The sequence below is a fragment of the Excalfactoria chinensis genome, chromosome 10, assembly GCF_039878825.1.
Source record: "Excalfactoria chinensis isolate bCotChi1 chromosome 10, bCotChi1.hap2, whole genome shotgun sequence".
Lineage (NCBI taxonomy): Eukaryota > Metazoa > Chordata > Aves > Galliformes > Phasianidae > Excalfactoria > Excalfactoria chinensis.
In genome coordinates, this window is record NC_092834.1 from 7159999 (window position 1) to 7183064 (window position 23066).

Below are 23066 nucleotides of genomic sequence, written 5' to 3' on the forward strand. Positions count from 1 at the left end.
AATGGGGGCTGGTTTGGATCCTGCTATTTGTACCAATGACTCTTAGGAGTGGTCCAAGCCACTGGTTGTAGGGAAACTTGGAAGCAAAATTCTGTAGCTTGTGCTTCAGTCTCTGAAATGTAGTAATTGGTAATGCTGTTCCCAGCTGCCCTGTTCTGTATGGGGCCAAGCAAGGGATGTCCATGTGTGTACGTGCCTATGGAGGTGGTGGAGGCAAGGCTGCACAGGCACACTGCCTTTAAAAACTTTCTTTGGACTCAGCACTGTGCTCAGCACCGTGGAAGACTCTGCTTAAGAGCCAGAGGAGATGCTGTCCTTGTGCTGTCCTCCTGGGGCTGTGCAGGAGCAACCTGGGTTGCTTCAGGTACATTCCATCCAGGTGCTCATCACTCATCACTCAGAGCAGACTTGCAGGGTTATGTGCTCCTTCAGCCCGTTTGTGATGTGCTACCTAGACATCATCCTCACCCCAATGGACACGTCTGAATGCGCTGTAACCAGTGTGGTTTTAAATGTCTTTTAATGTGGGAACGTACTGGAGCTAACCAAAATGAAGGAAAACTGCAGCAGCAAGCTGGGACTTGTATGGGCTGGTCCTGTGGCTTCTGAGGTTCTTTCAGGTCTGCTTTCAGCTACCAGCCCTCGCTGTTCATCTGCAGCTGTTACAGCAGTGCTGGTCCTGCACTGTCCCCAGGCTGGGCTTTTCCCGATGGGGTGGAACTGAGGAGTGGAACTGCAGGGCTAATGAGCGGGTGCTAAGCTGGGACCCATCATGTTGCTTGTGATCAGGCTCATGGGTGACATGGCAGAGCAAGCTGGGAGCTTGGGGAGGAAGTAAATGGTTCACGTATATAAGTGCTGGCTGGGGAGCCCATTAGGGCTTCCCCTGCAGAGGGAAGATGTTACCTGCAGTTGTCTGTGTTGCTGAATGCTCTGTCTGGTGGGCTTGCAGACTTCTGCCTCCTCCCATCCCAAATGCCAGAGGTTAAATGAGTGCGTGTGATTGCCGCAAGAGCTTAAGGATGTGGTGACTCCACTCCCTAATCCACAGCTTGCAACATGACTTAGGGAAACAAAGGCTTGGGCTACTTATCTTCATCTGTGCAAGGGCTAATTCTCCCGCCCCGTTTGGGCATGGCCATTCGGAGCTGGAGACAGATGCCTGCTTGCGGGATTCACATCCTGCCCACTGCGATGGCAGAGCCCAGCTGCTGGGATTGCTGCCACCTCTGATCATCCTGAATCACAGAATGGTGAATTTTCAGACCTGCATCCTCTGATCAGATGCAGTAAGTGTCACACTGGCAGGCAGGGGGACACTGGGTTGTTCAAACCGTACACTGTACCCCTGAGGGATCAGCTTTATGGCTATGCAGAATTACTCTGCGTTTTCTAGGCCACTTTCGAAAATGGCTGAAAATTTGCTTTCCTTAGCCTAAAAACTGAGCTCTCTCGTTGGCTCTGTAAGTGACGGGCAGGGACTTGAGATCTCCTGTGACCTGAGAGCCTGATGAAGTTGGGAACAGCTCAGCAAGGGAGGAAATGGGTTTTGCAGGTCGTTTTGAACGCAATCACATTCACTGCTGTCGTTCCCCTATTTTGGGCACAGTGGTACCATCCGCCCTGAGTTCCCCTCTGCTGCCTGATGTGGGTCTCACAGAGGTGCACCAGGGAGAGAGGTTTGGTGGCAGAGGGGACCTCAAGCTCCAGGGAGAAGGGGCGTCTGTGCTGACCACCGCTTGCTTTGCCATACAGCCCCGGGGAGGGGGAAGCTGTGTGACAGCACAGTGGATGCTCTCGGCAGGTCTCCTGCCTGCGGAGCCAGCGGTGACACATTGCTGACATGAACAGAGAGGAGATGCTGGCGTGAGATCCTGGTCGTGTCAGCTGGGATCAGGTACCAGGCCTGGCCGTGGCCGCCAGCAGCTGCCCTGAGTGCTGGTGAACATGATCCGGAGCCAATCTCAGGGTGTTTGCTGCATGCCTGCAGCAAGGTGCTGTCCTAAAGCTCTCTGCAGCTCTCTGCAAATGCTGCTGGAGGGATACCGGCGTGGATGTGCTGGGCTTGCAGTCAGATGACGGGTGCCATCTTTGCAGGGTGCAGGCACAAATGTTTCAGGGGGATTTGCTTCCCTGCAGATCCTATTGCTCTCCAGGGAAGATAGGAAAACTCTGGTCCTGAAGGGATGAGCACTGTCTGCACTTTGATGGCAGACGTCCTGGGAACTGTAGGGAAAAAAAGACACCCACTGATTTTTTCATTTCTCCCCGTTTCTGTCTGCCTATCAGCCTGTCAGCTCTCTAGATGCTAATCCACAGCAGCAGCAGCACAAATAAAGCTAGACTGGAGGGATGCTAATTTATGCCTGGATTTCATGCTTTGTTTTACTTCCACACTTTATTGGACGGGGTAGGCTTTGTGAGTGACGTAAAATGTCGTGTGCACTCTCCCCGTGGCAGGTTCCTGCACATGCAGCAGGAGAAGTTCATCTCTCTGTATCGCTGCAGCTTTGCACGTGGCCTTCTCTGTCTCCCTGAGTATTTTGGGGGATGGGGGGGGTTGTTTCTGCTGAGCTCCCATCTGATGAGGACTCATTCTAAATTTTCATGTGCTGCATTGAAAGCCAGGGAAGTATTTCCAGTCTCATCTCGCCTTCTCTGATGGTGCCAGCATTTATGCATCTAAACTGTAATTTTTTACGCTCTAACTGGGGAACCAGACTACAGCCTCTGCAATTTGCATGAATAAATGTCATGTAAAACCATCTGCTCATGGACAGTGACCAGCTGAAAAGTTATGTTGGGAGGCAATCCGTTCAGAGCGATCGGCGGATCTATTTAATGAGATGTTGAGATTTACACATCTCCATGGCTGGGAGAAGGAGCATGGGTAGATGGATTTAAAGGCAGGGATAGATAGATTTAAGGTCACAGAAGCACTCAGAGCCTGCCAAGCCTGTCCCGCAGTGGAGGTGACTCTACCTGGGTGATGCGGGCAGGGGAGGAGGTCTGCCAGCACTTCACTGTCTTAGGAAAAGGTAAAATGTAGAGCATGTTCAATTAAACGTTAATGAAGGGTCTTGTGTAGCTTCTTGCAAGGTTATTGCGTGGGATTCACTCTGTGACCCTTGAGGTCTTTGAAAGGCAAGAACAGCCCACAGAGATGTGTGCTGAAGGATCCTGAGGTCTTCAGACCCCATTAGAGGTAAAGGGAAGGAGTTGCCCACATCTCACTGCATCTCCATGCTTAAGAGGCTGGTGTCGACCTTCCCCTGCAGCCAAGGCTTTATGAGCCAAGTGGCAAATCTGTGGGTAAGGAAGGAACAGCCAGAAGGAACTCCAGACAGATGGAGAACTCTTTGAAATGGCCACATTGGCTGGGATCTACCAACCCATTTTGTGCTCAATTCCTTCCCAACTTCTTCGGAGCAAGGCAGGGAGGAGGGCCCAGAGGTGACTCTTGTACCAAGCTCTGCTCTCAGCCATGCTGGGTTCAATCCTAAGTGAGGATTTAATTGCATTCAGTAAAATCTGCCCAAATTTACAGCACGGAAATGAGAGCAGAATTGCAAGTGTCCTTGTTTCTCAGTGCCGTCAAATAGCTTTTCTCAGCCTTGAGTCCTGGCAAGCTAATCTCTGTAGAGTTTTATTTCATATGGTGTCTGCATTGCCCTATTAAAACCACAGCTCTGTTCCAGATTCTGTACATGTCAAGTGCATATCCATGTGTATTGGAGCAGAGGGATGTGGCAATAAAACTGTTCGTGACTACTTGTTTGGATAAAAAGCACAGATTTGCTTACTTGGCAGTAGCTTCCCCTTTTTAGCAGAAATATTTGCACAGAGACTTTCATTTTGTCACAGTGGTCATGGGAAGGATGCTGCGCTGCCACTCGGGTCCTTGGGTTTCTGTGTGAGGTTTTGCCATGGTTTGTTGGTAGCGATGTCCAGAAATCTCCCGCGGCAAACAAAAGAGCTCCAGGCGGTGGTTTGGCTTCAGGAGCTGCATGATGGGAGCTGGGCTTCCTCCAGCCCCCAGACCTCTGCCGCAGCGAGGCAGGGCTATGTTGGGTTTGCATCACAGCTTGTCTCCTTTCTGACTAAGCTGACGGACAGGAATAGCTTCTTACTCCTAAGGTGCATCTGTTTCTGGAGGCGGACGTGGGTTGTGGCATTTGTGTTGGCAGCTTGTGCTGTGCTGCTCGGTGAGGCTCTCTTTGGGCTGCTATCTGCTGGGATGGGGGGGACCTGTGAGCAGCACTGCACGAGAGCATCATAGGTGTACGGAGGTGTTCGCCTTTGTGCGGGTCTCGGAGGTCTCTTTGTTTTGTCTCCCTCTGAGTACCTTGTGCAGATGCATTTGCATATATGGAAAACGTTGTCATCATCTCCTCCCCCTTCCCCAGCACATGCCGCTCTGCAGACTCGTGGGCATTTCCAGCTGAACGGTGCTGCCGAGCCCAGCCAAGCATGTGGGGCTGGGGGCTAAGCCCTGTCTGCTGCTTCCTTCCCCAGGGGGCAGTGGGGCGGTTGGGGGGCGGTCAGGACATCAGGGGCATTTTTTCTTAATATTCTCTGACTCGCCGTATGAAGATGGTCAGGTCCTCGAAGGGTTGTTCCCTCAGCCCCCAACCCTGACCCCCTCTGCTCCCCCCCTTCCATTCTCACGCTGGCAGCGGCGCTGCGGAAAGCATCCAAACGGCACTGCCAGTCTAATCCAAGTTCAAACCATTTTTGTCCCTATCCAGAAAGCCTGGGAGCGCTCCCACCGACAAATCCCTCGCTCCACCAGCCACCATTCACCCCCACAAAGACGTCCTGTACAGGACACATTCAGTCCCTAATCCTCTCTAAGGTGCTGCAGGCTCTTCTCTTCCCAAACCCACACCTGCTCCGGGAACTCGAACGCTCCGAGGTTCATCTCTGTGCTCTGCAGCCTCCATGGGGACAGGCTGGGCCATCGGAAGAAGGGGGTGGAGGAGAGCCGGGGCAGCTGCGGGGCTTGTGTTAGTAAACACTTCCTTGGGTTCACATTTTAATTCCTTGCCCCCCTCCCCATCTTCTCCCCCATCCTTTCCCTTTTCTGTACGCTCACACAATGAGACCATTGTCAAGGGGTGATTTGAATGAGGGGTCTCCGGGCATGTTCCCAGCATTGTCAAACAGAGTGGGAAAAAAACCACAACTCCAGCCCAGCCAGGAGGACCGGACCAGACTGAGACAGATGCCTAAATTAGTGACAAAGCCTTTTGAATGTCCCCCCTAGACAAGGGTTGCCTTGTGCGTGTGTGCGTGTGTGTGTGCATGCTCGTGGGTGTGTATTTGTGGCTGGGTGGCAGCTTGCATGTCTCCCCATGTTAATTAGTTTTGCATGCATGTCTGATAAGGTGCCAATGAATATATTTGTCCTTCCATTGGCGAAAGCTGTCTCGGCGGCAGGGGAGATGCGGGGCGCTGGGGGTGTGCTCAGAGCAGCCCGGGGTAATTGAGCTGTGCGGGGCTGGAGGAGAAGGGCTGAGTGCCCGCTGCATCAGTGGGGCTGGGCTTCCCATCCATGGGTCGGCTGCCTCCTTTGCAAATTGCAGAGAGTTTAAAAGAGAACTGAAGCTTTTTTTTGGTTCACTGGGTCTTTCTGTTCGTCTTTACTGATTGTCTGGCTGAGGGTCTGTGGGCTCTTTCTTCTCCTTTGCCCTGTGTCTCTCTCTCAAGTCCCTTAAAAGGTGTTTATTTCCAATGGGTTTGTATCCATCTTTGTATGTACACATACACATGCAATCACTCACACAAAGCCCCAACAACAAAACCTCAGCCTGCTTCTCCAGTGAGGCAGCTGGATCCACTGCCAGCTACAAAGCATGGGAAGGAGCGGAGCTGGGGTGTGCAGGGCATGGAGCAGTGGGAACAAGAGCTGGAGAGACAAAGGGAGCAGTGCTACCAAGGATTTATCAACATTTGTTCAGAACAGAGTTATTAATTACAAAGATAAAAGTCTTTCCACTTCCCCAGCATATGGACCAGCACATAGTGTCATTCCTAGAGTGCATCCATCCATCCATCCATCCATCCATCCATCCATCCATCCATCCATCCATCCATCTGTCCATCCATCCACCCAACTGCGTTCTTCAGATTCACACAAGAATCGATAGGATGTAGGGATGTTAACACCACTTCGTTAATTATTTTTTGCATCTTTCCACTTAAACCAGCAAGGCTCAAGAGCCAACATACATTTATTGAGCGAGAAGCTCTAGAATGGCCAGGGATGCCTTCCCTCCCCATTCCCCCCTCTGCTGCTGAGCAGCTGCTGTGCTGAAAGAGCAGGGAATTACATGGCTGAGCAGCGACTGCCACAGGGCTGCTCTGAAGCGAAGGTCATTTGGGGAAGTTTTGCTGTATGCAGGGTTCGGTGGCTTTGCTTTCTCTTCTATGCTGGGTTCCCTGCATGGGCACCGGGGGTGTGGAGAGCAGTGGGGCTGGTTCTGGTTGGGAGATGGCTTGGTTGGAGCAGCAGAGCATAGGGCAAATGTCTTAAATCAAAGAATCATAGAATAGCCCGAGTAGGAAGGGGCCCATAAGGATCATCGAATCCTCCCTGCTGTTGGAGCAATAGGCACAGTGGGCAACTCAAAGCATTCGTGGGGAGCGTGCGGGAAAAAAGGACCCCCAAGAAATGCAGGTTGGAGAACAAAGGCAATTTCATGTGGCTTATCAGTGGTGCCTAATTGCGCAGGGTGAATAATGAGCGGTGGGGGAGGCAGCTCTGCTGTCCTCCTGACAGGCTGCAGCCAGTGTCTGGAGAGCCCGAGTCAGTGCCAGCACATGGTGGGGGTCCTCAGAGAGGGCCAGCCCCATCTTCTGCATCTGTGCCCCTTTCAGAGCTGCTGGGCTCCTCTGTTGCAAAGCCTTTGTGTTAACTCCACATCGTAGAATCGTAGGATCGTGGAATCATGGAATCACAGAATGGCTTGGGTTGGAGGGGACTTTAAAGATCATCCAGTTCCAAGCCACTGCCATGGGCAGGTTTTCCAGGCACTAGTATGTACCCTGTAAACCAAAGGGGAATGTGCCATTGGACGAGGTCACCATGCAGGTGCTTGGACCTGTTGTTGGCTGGTGGGGTGCACGCGTTATCCACAGCTGACCCTGGTGCAACGTGGCCTTTAATCATGAGGAAGAACTGGGAAGTGACCCACAGACCTACTGCAGACCCCTCCAATCCATCTCCCACCCCTTCACCCTACTCCATGCATCCCACCTCTCCCTCATTCTGCTCCCAACCCCGTGCAGGGCAATGGAAACCGCTTTGTCAGAGCTCTGTGCCAGCCTGATCTGCAGAAAGGCCTTTTTTTTTCCCCCTGTTGGGATGACTATTCCCACACAAGCAAAGCCTCTTAATGAATCCGTGGCAGCAAAGTAGGTGAGGCGCTCGCCCTGCCAAGGCTTCTTGGCACGGCTACAGTCACGTAATCATGCTCAGCTGCCAGCGGGGACAGAACAGGAAGAGTTAACATGGGGACAGCGTGGGGACAACTAATCCCAGCAGGATGGGTGGCACAGACCTGTCCTTCCTCACCTCCCCCTCACCGCAGCCCACCTCTTCCTCTCCCACCTCCTCCCTTCACTCATTTCTCCCATCTCCATCACACTGTCACTCCTCCCCCGGTCCCTCCCGTGCCCCGCTCTCTCCATCCAGCACGTTCCCCTCCCGCACGCTCCGAGTGGGAGCGAGGGGCCGTGCGTTTGGGCTGCGGTGGAGGTCACAGCTATATGGGGATTGTTTAAAAGAGATTTGCCCACATCCCAGCCCATGTGACCAGCCTCAGCTGCAGGTCTCTCTTTCTTAATCTGGAGATAAGCGTGATTATCCGAAGAAGGGCTGTTCGGAGCTTTGTAACTGTGACAGGGGAGCTTTCAAGTCGCACTTTGCTGGCAGAGCAGCGTTTAAAGCCGGGGAATCAGATTCCAAGCGTGGCTTTGCATCTCTTTGCTGCTGGGAGCATGGCGCGGGGCTGGCAGCAGGGATGGGAGCTTTATTAGGACTTTGCTTATGATGCGGAAAAGGAACCGGGGGAGGGAAATGAGGGGAAAAAAATTCCCAATTCACCATTTCCCGATTGGTGGTGGAATTACAGCGATTCTCTGCTTCCAGAAGGGCAGTGGGGTCCCGCTGGCCTCACATCCGGGGAGCAGTTTGATGGCCAGGAGGTTCTGCTGCTTTCAGTGCCATGCAGCACGGGCATGTTGTGTCTCTTTGCTCTGAGTCCCCATCCCCGTTGCACAAGAGGTCCCCAGAGCCCTGTTTGGAAATGAAATGCTTGTGGCAGCTGGGGATGCTGTGCCTGGCTGTTCCCAGAACCCCATTCACAACAAAGCTTGCTGGAGGTGCGTCTTGGTGAGATGTGGGGATGTGGCAATCATGTGGTTTAATGCCTTGTCTTGCCATCTCACACCAAGGGCACAGTCCCCAAAGGCTTCTTGCACCAGGACAAGCATCAAAATAGGGTTTAGTGGAAATGTTCCGCCGTAGAGCAGGCGCTTCTCTGCTTCTATTTGTAGAATAAAAACTCTGAGCAGAGACTCATCACTGCGTCTCTTTTGATGGAGATGGGTCAAGGAGAAAGAAACCTGGATCTAAGCCAGGGGCTGGAATCTGGGTCGATGCTGAATGAGGACTGAGTGCCAGCAGCGCTCCGGCCCGTCACTCGGGCAGCACTCACTGTTCTTGCTGTATCCTCCTTGGAAGGGGTTCAGCTTCAGGCCAGCCTGATCCAAAGGACACCTGAGCAATTCCCTCCTGCTCGCAGCCACTCATTGCTAGAGTTAGTGTGAATCTGCAGCCCCTTCTCCTGGGTTTATTTGAGGGGAGCAGTTTCTTGCTTGTGTCTCATGATATAGAAAGTGATCAGATGTCCTTCTCTGTCTTCCACGAAGGCACACCTTCTCTTTGCATAATCTGGCCATGGTGGTGTCCAGCCCTAAAGCCGCCCAGATGAGCAGCGGGGCAGGATACATATGGGGTGGAGATGTGTGCCTGTGGGACTGGCGGCTCACTGCACCTCCAGCAGTTGCAGGAGGGAATTGGTTGCAAATACATCATCTTGAGTGTGAGCTCTGCACTGTCTCCTGCATGGTCTGCTGTCCCTGGAGCCCCACACAGCTGCTCTGTGGGTGGGAGCTCTGTTTTCCTTGTACCCCCATGAACTTGATTTTTGTTATTTTTCTCTGCTTGCCGCTTACATGAATCCTCTTCAGTGCCTACAGCTTATTCCGTGGCTTTACCGAGGATCTGGCCAACATATGTAGCCTTCCTCCAGGGCACGGCTCTTTGAGAAGCTCCAAGCTGGACACAGCATGTTTTCCCAGTGGCTACAGGGCTGAGCAGTTCAAATCTCACATTGCACAGATCCCACACGTGCCCTGGGTGGGGGAGAAGCAAAGCTCCCCCCACTCCTGGCAGCATGGGAGCAGCAGAGGGAACGTAGGCAGGAGCGTGGAGGTGTTGACGGGTGCAGGCAGGAACACACGTGTGCTGGGACAGCCGTGCCCATCTGCACCATCATGGTCACACGTGTGCCTGCATGGCAGGCCATCCCCATGCCCCTCACCTACCTGAATCTGTGGGTTACAGGGGGAGAATGGAGGCATCCCTTTTAAGAGACTTTTAAATGGAATTGGATCTCTAAGAGAAAGAGTTGAATTGATTGCAAGGGTTGATTTATCTGCTGGATGTTTCTGCCAGCTTTCCGGGCATGCACAGGCTCAGAATTGCCAAGGTGGAAAGGAACTGACAAGCACTGGTGTGTCAAAGAAGGACATAAAGAACTAGGGGCCACGTCCCCAGCTTGCCCCAGCCTGGCACTGTGAAACATCTCAGTCCTGCAACCCACCAGGGCCAGCTCTTCCCCAGCAATGACTTTGCTTCCTTTTTGCACAACCGCAGCACGTTTCTGTCTTGCCCTGGCAGTGGGATGGGATGGCCAGGGACAGGCAGACAGCAGAGCCCAGGTACACCAGCCCTGTATGGAGAGCTTCCTATGGGCTGAGGGTGGATGGAGTGGTGTGAGGTAGTGTGGTGCTGCACAGAGCAAAAGGGCAGGTGGGTCTCAATGGAAGTGACTGAGAGATTTGAGAGGTGTGAACAGGATGGATAGGACCAAGCTGGGGCTGCAGAGAGTTCCCAAAGGTGAGCTGAGCCCAACAGCCAGGGCAGGGTTTGGCAGAGAGCAAGGGGAGCTGAGGAGGAGTGTGGTCATGCCATGGAGGAATGGGAGAGCTGCTGCAGGGCTGGAGGTGGTGCTGACACAGGAGTGACATGCAGCTGCATCACCTGAGTGTCCCTTGTCACTCAGTGGGGCAGTTCCAGGCTTTGCTTTGTTGCTGTTACTCAGAGCCATTTGCTACAAAGCCCCAAAACAAAAGATTTGACCAAAAAAGAAAATAATTTTTTTTCTATTTTTTTTCTTTTTCTTTTTCTTTTTTTTTTTTTTTTTTGCTCTCCACCTCATTGCCATAGTAACAGAGGTCCTGAGGACACCTCCATGAAGTAGGTCACCGCAGACCCCGGTTTGCTGCCGCTCATGGCAAGCGCTGGGCATCCCCAATGGCGTGAGCATGGCTGGGCTGGAGAGGTACCCTGCAGTGGGGTACCCTATGGCCGTACCCTGGTAGGGGTGACATCACCCACGTGCCATCCATCCAGAGCCATCCAACACCCGGACACTGATCGTGGGAAACTGCCGTCCCTCCTGTTGGTGTCCCCAAGTCAGGGCTCCCTCCCATCCCCCTCCTCCTCCCTCCCCCCTTTCACTGGAGCCTCTCTCCTCCTGATTTGCATAATTTTCCATTTTCAGTGTCCCCTTTTCTTTTTCTCCTCTCCATATGGTGCGTCCCCCTCTCTGCCTGGTGCAGGAGCCCTCCTTAACAAGCTCGGCAAAGCCCTCTCTCTCAGGGGCTGCACATGAAAGATGTTCTGTAAAAACAGAGGCCGGCAAGGAGCCCTCCCCCTCTCCCCCTTGATTTATAAGGGGCCGAGATGTGGGAACGTTCCTGGGTCGTGCTTTGGAGCCGTCGGGTGTTTGCAGCCGTCTGCAGTGCCTGTTTGCTCCATTCAGCGCAGACCCCTACGGCTGGCGCTCCCCGCGTCTTTCATCTGCAATGCAAAAAGAGTGGTGGGGAAAGTTGGTGCCTCTCCTGCATGTCCCAGGCTTTGCTTTCAGCTGCTGAGGGATACTCTGTGCCTGCTGCGTCGGGGTTGGGCTGCACCTTTGCTGCTGCCGCTGCCCCACCTGAGACACAGGTAACAAAAGTGGAACAAGTGAAACAAGTGACACCGGTGGCACAAGTGGCACAAGTGACACGGCTGGCACAAGCTCTGTGACCAAGCAGCATTCAACATTCATTCACTATTCATCATCTCCTCCATCCCAGCCTGGGCTTTCCCACCACCCTTTGGAGCTCCATCCCCAGCAGCCCCGTGGCAGTGTCTACATACAGACCCCACTGCCATCCCACTGCCACCCGCGGGGGTCCCACCAGTGCCGTGCTGCCGGGCAGAGGGTGCCAGCCCAGCATTTGACGGGTTAAGCCGGTCTCCAGCTAATTTCTCCCAGCGCTCCCCTCCTCCTCGCGCTTCTGTATGCAGCAGGCAGGGCCTCCGCGCAGGTTCCTGCACTGAGCTGTTGCCAGGGGAGTAGTTAGGCGAGTCTGAGCTATGCGGGGAAAAGGCCCGGGCTGTCAAAGTGTCTGAGATGAACCATAGCCCGGTCCCCCTGCAGCTGGGCCCAAGCATGCATCAGCCCTTGTTTGGAGCCTGGGAATGGCAAAGCCCAGGGAGGTTCAAGGGCAAACTTGCTATTCATTAGTCAGGGGTCCTTGACGTTCCCACTCTCTGTCTCCCTTCTTCTTCTTCTTCTCTTTTCTGTCCCTCTTTTGACAGATTCCTGGGTGCTTTGGAGGAAAGCTCCCCTCCTCCTCCTCCTCCTTGCCCCGCCAAAAGCCCTCCCCATAAAATTCCCTGCAGACAGGCAGGGGGACAACAATGACGGCACCGAGAGCCTCATCCCGCGGGCATCCTCTGCCCCCCGGCGCCGTGCACGATGCACTCACCCCATGCAAGCTGCACATCACCCATGTTTTATCATTGTGATGCTCACAGGAAATTGTAACTTGAGATAAGAAAATGTCAGCAGCATTCTCCTCTCACTGAGCCCAAAGCACCATGAAGTTCCTCCATAGGAAATGCAACCACGTGCCCGGGTGCACAGGGTGGGTGTGGGATGGAGGGAGCAATGCTGGAGATCGTAAAGGTTGGAAAGACCACTAAGATGATTCAATCCAACCACCAACCCATCACCACTGAGCCCAGATAGAACCCACTCCCGTTGCACACAGCGTTTCATTGCTTGAAGAATCCAAAGCTTGTTTGTAATTACCCAAAGCAAACAGCACATCTTCTTAATTTCAAATGATTTTTCTCTCTCCAGGTCCCTAGAGCAGAATGGAGGTGTAATGCTGAGGAGCTGCAGGGGAGAGCGCAGATTTGGTCACTTTGGAGTTGGAGATCTTGAGTCAGGGATGAGGTATGAAGGCTCTATTTGCATCAAAGTGTGCGTGTGTGCAAAACAACAGATACCGCTTGCAAAATGCAGTCAGGGATGGAAGGGAGGGAAAAAAGGGGGAGAAAGAAGGGAGGGACAAAAAAAATCATCAGTGAATAAAGGTTTTCAAAGTAACACCTCGGCACAATTAAATTGTCCAGAAAGTTTCTCCGCACCGACGGAGCAGGAATGAGCTGGGGGAGGAGCAGAGCCCCTCCTTCCTGCCCAGCCCCAACAACAGGGCTTTGGCACACAGCGGTGGTCCCGTCAGGCAGAGCTGCCTGTGTTGGTGGGCTGGCACTGGGGGTTCCACTATCGAGGGTGCTGTTATTGGGGGTGTCATCACTGGGGGTGCTGATGTTGGGGATGTCACTATTGGGGGTGTCTTTGTTGGCAGTGGGTTCCACCCAGCCATCTCCTCCAGCCCCTCCTGCCTCAGTTACCCTGTGCTGGGAGGTGCAGACCTGCGGGCAAGTGGATGGTGTCCCATTGCAGTGAGCATCCTCTTCATTGGCACAGTGGTTGAGTTTCTCAGTATGAAGCACGTTCATGTGGCGCTGCCCAGAGCACCAGAGTGGGTTTTTCCTGATGAACACGATGGCTCAGCATCTGCCTCCTCTCCTGGGCTTGGAGATGTGCTCACTATCCTCTGTGTCCCATCATGTGAGGACATTTGGGGTGACTTTGTGTAATATAGGGCAACGCGGCATCGGTCTGCTCCCCTGCTTCGCAGCCTGGCTCTGTGCTCCCTGCACATACACACACATCAGTGTGAGCCATCCCAAACCAATGCACGTGGGCTGCCTTTTCCTTCTGCCCTTCTAACATGCAGGCTCGCTTCGAAGTTGTGCAAAAGAAAAGGGATTTTCCTTGGATTCCCACCAAGCGCTCTATGAATATTGCAATAAAGAGGTTATAGGAGATAACTATTTTTAAGAGAGAAAGAAAGAGCAAAAAAGAAAAGAAATAACACATAACAAACCACCCATGGAAATGGCAGCCTGGACCCCAGAGTGAGGAGTATTTGCACAGTTCAAAGAGTGCCGATGGTTCACGCAGCCGCAGCCCGCGAGCGCAGCGCTGCGACCTACAGCGGATCGCGTGGTGTTGCTCCCAGGGCGCCTCATTAGAGCCACGCCGTAAGATTTATCTCTTAAAATGGGCTCGCAAATATTTTATAAAATTTGCAATATTTCATCAAATTACGATTTGGTGCACTCACAAGAATAAACGAGCTGCCTGACGGTGCTTTCTGCGCCCTAGATCCGAGAGCGTGGTAGAATTAGAGGCGTGTTTGACTTCGCTCTTCCCAGCACAGCAGTTTATAAGCAAAGCGAAGGGAGGATGGTGAAGGATGGGGCTGGGCTCCATGCTAGAGGCCTGTGCTTGTGGTTAATGTGGAGAAAATGGAGGAAAACTCTAGGAAAAGAGGGAAGAACCTGCTATAGGGTGTGGGGTGAATGCTGCATGGGGAGCCTTGGAGGGGATGAGGGCACTTTGGCTCAGCGTCACAGCTTCGGCCGCAGCTCCGTGCCTCATAGGTATCACTTTCCTCAGGCAGCCAAGGGTGCTGAGGGCAGGGAAAGTTAACGTGGAGATTAAAACATCAGAGGGCTGCTCCTTTAGTGGCTCTGACATGCAGAGTAATCCCTTGCCCCAAAGCCTACAGGGAAGGACAGGCTGCAGCCCCTCAGTGGGGCAGGGGGAGCGCAGGGCCATCGCTGCGTGGGTCAGGAAGGGGTGAGGTGACACACAGCGGGACTGCAGCGGGTGGTGGGGTGTGAATGGGGATGGGGTCGGTCCATCCATGCTCCCATTTCTGTTCTCAGCTTCTGTGATTCTGTGTGCTGATGAAGAGACAGTAACCCGTGTGCTTTTCCTTTCCTTCCCAGATCCCAGAGAGAGAAGGGACGTCCTCAGCCCAACAGCTCCTTCCTGGCTGTGCTCTGCCCACGCTCTGCCTGATATCTCCGGGATTCTCCAGGAGGGACCCAACCTGCCACGGCCCCAGCAAGAGGCAGCATCGGCTGCTGGACGTGGAGGAGTTCTGCATCACACCTGTGGGGAGGGAGCCAGGAGATGGGGAGCCTGGCAGAAATCCCATGTAACTCCTGTTCATCACCTCCAGGACCCAAATACCACTGGGCAGAGACGTGTGAGCACTGTCCCAGCTGGGTCTGGGGATGTTGTTGGGAGCGGGAGGGAGGTCTGAGCGGGATGGATGCCACGCTTAGGGGCTCTGCTCATGGAGCAGGGCTTGGCCTACGCTGTCCGTGCTGTGCGTGATGGACTGACCGTGGGCTGACCATGCCTGGTGCAGGCAGTGATCCATTGCACTGTAAGAAAAATGCACTGTAATTCTCCCCTGTTGAAATCAACCCCACCCCATGCACTGTTACAAATAAACACTCCTTTCTGCAAAAGCCAGCTGTGTGATGTGGTACAGTACTGAGACAGAGGAGGCGATGGGCACGGAGCTGCCTGCAGACACGACCCGGGGAGGATGGGAGCAGCCCAGAGCCGAGCGCTGCGCCGCGCCCCAGCGAACGATCTCTATTTGGTCTGAGCCCTGTCTGGGAAGTTGCCGTTAAACCCAATGCAAACAGCCCCTGTGAAAGGGCATAATGAATATGTCTCCGCAATGATTTGGAGCTCCTTCTGCTTGCAGAGCGGGGTTCCCCATTGTGCCCGGCTCCCGGCGTGCTCTCGGCAGAACGCGCGAGGTGGCTGCTTTCCCAGCTGAAACCCGAAAAAAGCAAACAATGGGTCAAGGCCCGCATTGTGCGCGCCCAGGCAGGCAGAAGGAGCGCAGCCCGGCATGGCCAAGTTCAAGGCTGGGCAGGGGGCCGGGCGCGCGGGGATGCTAATGGGGCTGCGCTGAGCGGGGGGGAGCGGGGACTCTGCGTGCCATTATCCTAAAAGCACCTTGCAGGGCAGCAGTGGGGATGATTGCCTGATTGCCCGCTGTAGCAAGGGGTGCTGATGCTGCCGGGAGGGATTTGGGGTGCTGGGATGAATGGGGGTGCTGTTGCTTGCTGGGGTGGGTGAGAGCCGCTTAGAGTAGTGGATATCGGTGGGGATACCGGTACTGGAGGGTTGAGAACGGATACCGCGGGGGGAAAACGGTGCTACAGAGACGGGGAGGAGATGGCACGGTGCACCACTGCCCACGCTGTGCCTGCAGGATGGGGCTGTTTTTGGCATCTCCGCCTGCGGAGGATGCGGGCACGGCTCAGCCCCTCCCGGCAGCCGCCCCCTCCCACCCCCCCGCATCCTCCCCCCTTTCCCCGCCGGTTCCCCCGTTGCGGCGCGGCTCCCCCCGGCCCGGATGAAGTGTGTGGAGACAGGCGGAGCGGCCCGTGGAAAAACACCATGGAGGGCCCGCACAAAGGGGGTTTTATTCAAATTTGTTTAGAGTTTAGCGGATTTGCATGAAAAATGTGTGAGAAAAGCCGGCTCCAATGACCTCATCCCCAGCTGCCATTAATGTTCAATTAAGTGCTGAATAGCGGCAAAGGGGGGACCGGCCGGGACGTGCAGAGAATCCAGGCTCGGGCGCAGACTGTGAGAACCGGGCGGCCCCCCCCCCACGGCCGTCTGGCAGCCCCTCCCCGGGCGCGGCGCCCCGACGGGATCCCCCCCTCCGCCCCCCTCGCACCGGGAGCAGCGCTCAGCCCTCCGAGTGCCCCCGGCACGGCCTGAATCGAGGGGGACCCCTCCGGGGGGTTGTCTGGGAGGGGGCGATGCCCGCCCGAAGCTGTCGGACGGGGCCCGGCCGGGGCAGAGCCGCTCTCCGCTTCGCAGACGGTGTCAAAGCCCAAGTTCAAGTCCACGCCGAGGGGCTCTGCCCCGGGATTCCCGGCTCCTTCCCATCCTCCGCCTTTTGTTCGCCTCTGACAATTGCTCTTTATTTCTTACACACCCCCCAGCCTCCCCCCACCCCCCCGCCTTCCCGCACTTGGCACCGTTTAGCTGTCTGCCTGCAAACTTAACAACCCCGGTTCTTGGTATAAACACTCCAATTCCCCCTCTTTCCCCGTATAAACGCAGCTCTCCCCGGGTGCGGCCCCCCCGGCTCCACGCACCGGCCCCGGCCCGTCGGGTACAGCCGCGGCCGGAGCGAACTTCCTGCTCAGACACACGGGAGCGAACCGGATCCACACAGCCCCCCCGGAACCGCCCCCAGGCTGTGCTGCCCCGGGACAGCGCTCAGGTAAGGGACCCCCACCCCACTGGTGTGTTGGGGCGCTGGCACGGGCACGTTTATGGGCTTTCTGCATCCACCCTCCCCCCCCCCCCCACCATCTAGAATAAAACATGGTACGGAGGTTGTGCTCCCCCCCAGGCCCGGGGCTGCCTGGCGCTGCCTGGCGGGGAAGGTCGGGAGGCCACGGAGACTTCCCCAAACTTCCCGTGCTCGGCCTCTCTCCGCCCCCTCGGGAGGGGAACACCCACCTCGAAGCGGGCCGCTTGGCTCAAGGGGGACCCCGGCGAGAAGGCAACCCCGGCGGCCTCGCACCTGCAAGCCGGAGCCGTCGGGGCACCGGGCCCGTTGCTGTCGGAGCGGGAGGGTACTGAGCTCCCGGCGGGGCTCCGGGGGCAAACCCCAGCCCCGGGTTCCTGCAGCCCGAGGGACTGGGAGGGGGGGGTTGACAGCCCTCTGCGCAGCCCATCGGGCCGTCCGGTGCTGTCGGGGTGCCCGTGGGGGGCACGGCACCATGCGGGGTGCGCCGCTGGGGGGCACGGGGCCGCGGTTGTGCCCTTTTCCAGATTTGGTTTTCGGCTGAATTTAATTTTATTTTTGAAGGCAAAGTTGGGTGAAGGAGATGAAATGAAGCTTTCCTCCCGGGATTAAAACAGAGAAAAGAGAAGGAAAGAACGAAAATACCTTAATTAGGGAGAGGGGACGGGATTTGGGAGGAGGAAAAAAATAAGGGTGTTGAAAGGCTGCGGGTTATGGTGTGGGGAAGGCAGAGGGGTCCCCGGGTGCCAGGACACTGCCCCACTTCGGGCACAGCACCGCCGTGCCTTTCTGCGGAGCTTCGGGGCGGGGCGGCCCTGCGCGCATCCGTAGAATGTCACATAGCGCAGCATCAGAGCGCGTAGCAATCCGGTGTCATAAAATACAGCATAACATGTAAATAGCGGTGTGCCGTGTTATAGGGATGTAGCTCTCGGCGCACGGCTCTGTGCTGAGCTCCCACCAACGCGGCCCCCCCGGGGGCTGCTCCCAGCCCCGTGACGGGGTGCCCTATTTTCACCCCGCTGACGCCCGGATCGGGATCGCAGCGTTTCCGCGCAGGCAGCGGGGACCCCGCGCACCTTTCCCCACGGCCGCGGTAGCCCGGTGGGCTGCGGGGGGAGTTGAAGGGGGAGGGGGGGGGCTCTGGGGGGTCGTGGGGTGCAGCCACCCTCATCGCTTCCCGTTGGGCGCTCCCTAAATCACAGCGCAGCACTCCGAAAGGGCGCACGTTTGAAAATCGCAGCATTGTGGCACATCGGGGTGTGGACACGCCTGCTATGAAGGGAGGGGGGGGGGAGAAGGAAAGGGAGGGGGATGAGGCTTTATTAGTATTTTTTTTTTCTTTCTGTAGCTATTAAAAATATGAAAGAAAGGAAGAAAAAGAGCAAAGGTGCCTCCAAATTTCATCCCATTCTTGCGTTCCCCCCTTTGCTGCTGGAATAGGGTCCCACCACCGTGTCCGCACACACGGCTATTTTGCCGTCTCAGCGGACGAACGGGGGGGGGGGGGGGAAAACCACCTCCGGGGCCCCACCCGCGCCCTCGGGGCACCCGCAGCTGTCCCGCAGTGCCCCGGTGGCAGCGGCCGGACCGGCGTCGGGGCCCCTCGGGGGGATAGAAGGCGGTTTTTCCCCCCCCCCACAGGATCGGTCGGAAATCAGAAATCCCCCGCTCATGGAAACGGCCCTTCCCCGGCGGGGGGGAGGAGGGGAAGGACGGATGGAGGGATGGAGGGGGAAGGAGGGATGGAGGAGGGCGGGAGGGGGGAAGGGTGCCGCGCCCCTGATTGGTTGCTTCAGCACAAAATCCGGCGCTGGGTTTGAGGGGAGGGGGCCCGGGGGATGTCGGGGGGCAGAGGTGGGCGCCCCCCGGCCCCCCCTCCCGGCAGCCATTTTGTGGCATTGCTCTGCCGTCGTGCCAGGGCCGGGGGGGACCCGGCGCAGCGCTTTGCCCTCGGTGGGGCTCGGGGTTGGGGGTAGTTCGGTGCCACGGTGGGAAATGTATTCCCTCGGCCGCCACGTTCGCCCATTGACAGAGATAAACATGCAAATGAAGCGATTTGCATGTCATTAGCATACAGGCAGATTGGGGGGGGAGGGGCTGCCTGTATGTGCGCACTGCAGCGTGTGGCAATGCAACACCCAAACAGCCATTGCCGAAGGCTCCTGGCAGCGGCACCTGCGGGCCCCGATTCGCCCCGTGATCCCCCCTTAGCCCCCGATGCGGGCACAGCTGGGCCCCCCCGGGCCCCTCCGCACCCTGTGCTCGGTACCCCTTTCCCGGCCGGGTGCGGCCCTGCGTGGCGCAGGGACAGGCAACAGCGATACGGCAGAGCTGAGGCAACGCGATCCTGGGGCTATTTCCCTATTTCCCCATCGTGCACGGGAAAAGAGGAGCTGGGGGGGCTCCGTTCGGCCGCCGCCCATTGCAGCCCCAAATCGTGATGGGAAAGGAAATAAGAACCCGCGGTGATGCGGACAGAGCGCGGCCCGGGCTGTGCGCAGGGTCAAGCAGAGGGTTCTGGGAGTCCCCGGGGCTGGGGGACATCGGGGTGCAGCCCTCGGGGTACACCCACCTCGGGGTACACACACCCCGGGCTACACACACCGCGGCGCAGCCCTCCGGTGCCCCCTGTGCGGAGCATCCATCCCTTTGGGCACCGGGAACACCGCACACGAGGCCGTTAGCGCACACCCCGCGGGTACCGCTCGCCGTACGCTCGGAGTGCCCCCCCCGGCCCCGCACCCCATTCTCTGCCGGCTGCGGTGCGGGGACCAGCAGCTGCACGGTGCCCTGTGCGCAGCCCCGCGGGTTTTCGTTGAGGTGGGATCAGCTCGCAGCTTCCTGCCCGCGTTGGGCCGCGGAGCGAGGAAAAAGCATCGGGGGGCGAATCCAGCCCGATAGGGGCGAATGCCAAAGGTGCCCGCCGCAATTCTCCCCCAAATCCCGCGCCTCTATAGGGGAACTCAGCGGGCAGCGGGCAGCACCCGTTCCTTGCCCGACTCGGGGCAGCGCTCCGCAGCCCGGGACCGTCCCCATTCGGGGCTCACTTCAATAGGGATGATCCCTTTTCCCTCAGTCTCCTCGTACGTCCCACCGCAGTCTCTCCCCGTGGTCACAGCGCGGCTGCGGCCGCTGAGAGGGAACGAACCCCGCAGATTCCGCTGCGGTGCGGAGCTGCGGCGCCGGGCGGCTCCGGGCTGACACCGCTTCGCGTGGAACGATCGCACCGTGCTCTCCTCCGTGCCCGCACGGCAGTGGAAAGCGCCGAGCAATTGGTTTTCCAAACCAATTTGTAACGTCTCACGTGTATCCATCTCCCGTTTCCCCCCGTGTTTCCTCGGGAGGGCACGGAGCAGAGCCGGAGCGAATTGTTCCTGCTGAAAATTCCTCCCAAACAGAGTTAACAGATGATCGTCACAAATAATGCCGCCTCTTTTCTCAGCGACTCGATGCACGATCCGAACTTAGAAACACCGTTTTGTTTGTCGGTTTATTATTATTTTTCTATCTCTATATATATACATTTAATGTACCCGAAATGTGATTTTCTTAAGCTTAGGCAGCCCTGCGGAATAACCCCGAATAACAGCCAGCATTTCTCTTTTAAAACGACAAATATACGTGTATATATTTCTGGTTAGCTACACATTAGGTGAAGCCTGCGGGAGAAGCGCTGTGGGAGGACAATACGGAGCGGGGCTGGACGTGTCCGGCAGACACCACTTAACGGGATTCATCTTTTTCATTTCAGTTCCGAGAGAGAAAATTCGGTAACCAACGCGGGGTCGACAAGAGCGATTCCCGGGGACGTGCGGGGCTGCTCCGCCCCGGTCACCCCTTCTCCGTCCCTCCGGTTTTGTTTATTTTTACGCCAATAATTACTTCTCTTGCCCGATTTTTTTCCGGGAGAACGACGGGAGAAGCGCCGCACGGACAGTGCCGGGCTCGGGCAGAACAAAGTTTATTACTGCCGTGGCTGGGGGTGCGGGATGTGTCCCGGCTCTACGGAGCAGTTCCCGTGTGTGGGTCCGGCGCTGGCTCTGGGCGCGCACACAGCGGTGCTGGACACAGCCCGCACGCAGCGCATCCCCTGCCCCGCCTTTGTGGCCAGCGCCGGTTAACGAACGGGGACCGTATCTGTGTCGGTTCACTACGGCTGGGGCCGAGCAGGGCGAGCCCGAGGCTCTGCTGTCCCCTTCCGCCATCGGGGCCCGGCGGGGCTTCGGCACGGGGCAGGGCCGGGGATGCTCTTGTCTTCCCGGCAGCCGCGCGTCCCGGCGCCGGAGAGGGCGGGGGGGATCCCGGCTGCCTTTCCGTCCCCTATAAACCTTTCCCCCTCGCAGGCAAATTCATCCTGCTCTGTGCTCGGCTCCTGTGCCCGCGGCGCGTCCCGCAGCTCGGCGGGTGCATCCCGTTGGGCAAAGGGAAAGGAGCGGAGCACGGCAGCACCGCGGGCATCCGGCGGGACGCGCCCGGGGAAGCACGGAGCCCCGCGGAGCCGCGCCCCGACGGACGGCCCCGCCCGCCCCCTCCTGTCCAGGGTCCTGAAAGCGGCCGCTCGACCGGGACAGCAGCTCCGACGGGGCGGGCTCGGGCGGTACCCGTTCGGGACGCGGGGCCGGAGCCGGGCTCCTCTCCGCCGCGTTCACCGGGAGAACCACCGGTTCTACGGGAGGGAAGACGGGGCTGCAGCTGTAGCGCTGCCCCGACGGCGCGTTTCCATGAGCTATTCTTCCCCGATTTACTGCTTGTCACCGGCGACTCAATGCGTTCCCCGCTCTTTGGGACCTGCCCCGCCACCCCCCGCCCCGGGGCCGTGCGGAGCCGGCCCGACCGCCCCCCCATTCCCCCCCCCCAGCCACAAGGCGCTGCCCCGCGGTTCGCTCCATGCGCACCACCGCAGCCCCGCCGGCTCCGGGGAAGTTCAAGAAGTTGGTTGGCCCCACTCCCTGTGAGTGAGCCAGCCCAAACATCAGTGTCTGCCCCGGAATATTTCACCGTCGGGGAGCGGGAGGGGGGAGAGACAGCTTAAAAAAAAATAAGCCCCCTCGGGCTCTAATCTCCCATGCATCGTTACAACTGTCCGCAGCGAGGCGGGGGAGGCCGGGCTGCAATTAGCTATAGAGCCGCTCGCCTTGCAAACAGAGGGGCTCGGATTATTGCAAATTCATTTCTATTTTCCAGGCCAGCGCTTGTATTCTCTGTTAGCATAAGAATAGAGCCAGGCCCTGTGAACTCCTCCGACCTACTGACCCCTCTCCCCAGAAATGAATAGCAGCACTTTCCGTCCCCCCCCCTCGTCAGCCTCTCCAGCAGACTCGAGCCACGGCCTAAATTCCTAATCAGGGTAATTTAATATATCTTAAGCCCCTGGCTGCTTTATTTTCGCTCCTTTTTTTAGTTTGTTTTAGGCATTCACCGGCTCTCACCCCGTCATTAGAGATCCTTATTTGACGGATATAAGAAGCTGTTATGAGACTACAAGTCTCTTTTTATCTTCTAAATAAGCTGTGCTTCCCTGTAATTAGAATGGTATTCCCAGCCTTTGAGGCCTTTCAGGACCGCCTAACAAAAAACTTGCAGGAGATGAATAATCCCGAAGGACAAACTCCCGTCCCAAGTGAGAAGCTGGGAAAGCAGCAGCGCCCGGCGCGTCCTGCTCCGTGCTGTCCCCGTGTCCCATTGTCCACTCCTCCGGGGCTCCCGTGGAACCCTCGGAGCGGGCGCAGAGCTTTCTCCCTACAGCACCTCGCGGCCATCACAGCCCAAACACACCGGGCACCCCAGCTCTATCTCCCCCCGGCTCCGTGTTGCCATCTCCTCCCCATCCCGCGGGTCCCTGGCCGCCCCGTCGTGCCGTCGAGGGGATCGCACCAGCGCTGCTCGGCTCTCATTGGCCGCCTCGGACTGACGACGCGCTCCCAGGCCCTCCCGATTGGTTTTGCTCTGTGGCATCACGATTGTTCGACGGGGCTCCCCGCCGCGGTGGGGGATGGGGGGGGGACGGGACGTGGAGGGGGGTTCGCTCCCAAAGCGATTTACCCCGTCCCGGCTCTAATCGGTGGGGGAAGGGAGGGAATATCTGCCCCGACGGCGCGCACAGCTCTGCCTGCTGGGACGGGGAGGACGCCGCGATGATGGGCACAGCCCTTCCTTCCCCACCTGCTTTGTGTCCCCACGCAGCTCTGGAGGTTTCGAGGGGGAAAAAAAAAAATCGCATA

General features: G+C 57.0%; 1 long non-coding RNA gene across 3 annotated transcripts in view; it reads left to right on the forward strand.

Annotated features, from left to right (window-relative positions):
• The window catches only part of LOC140256550 (uncharacterized), a 39333-nt gene extending 24306 nt beyond the window's left edge, over nucleotides 1-15027 (forward strand). For all 3 annotated transcript variants that reach the window (XR_011904805.1, XR_011904806.1, XR_011904804.1), the window contains 2 exons: nucleotides 12486-12581; nucleotides 14492-15027. This is a non-coding gene — a long non-coding RNA (uncharacterized lncRNA). The remainder of the gene's footprint in view (nucleotides 1-12485; nucleotides 12582-14491) is intronic.
• Nucleotides 15028-23066: the final 8039 nt, after the last annotated feature.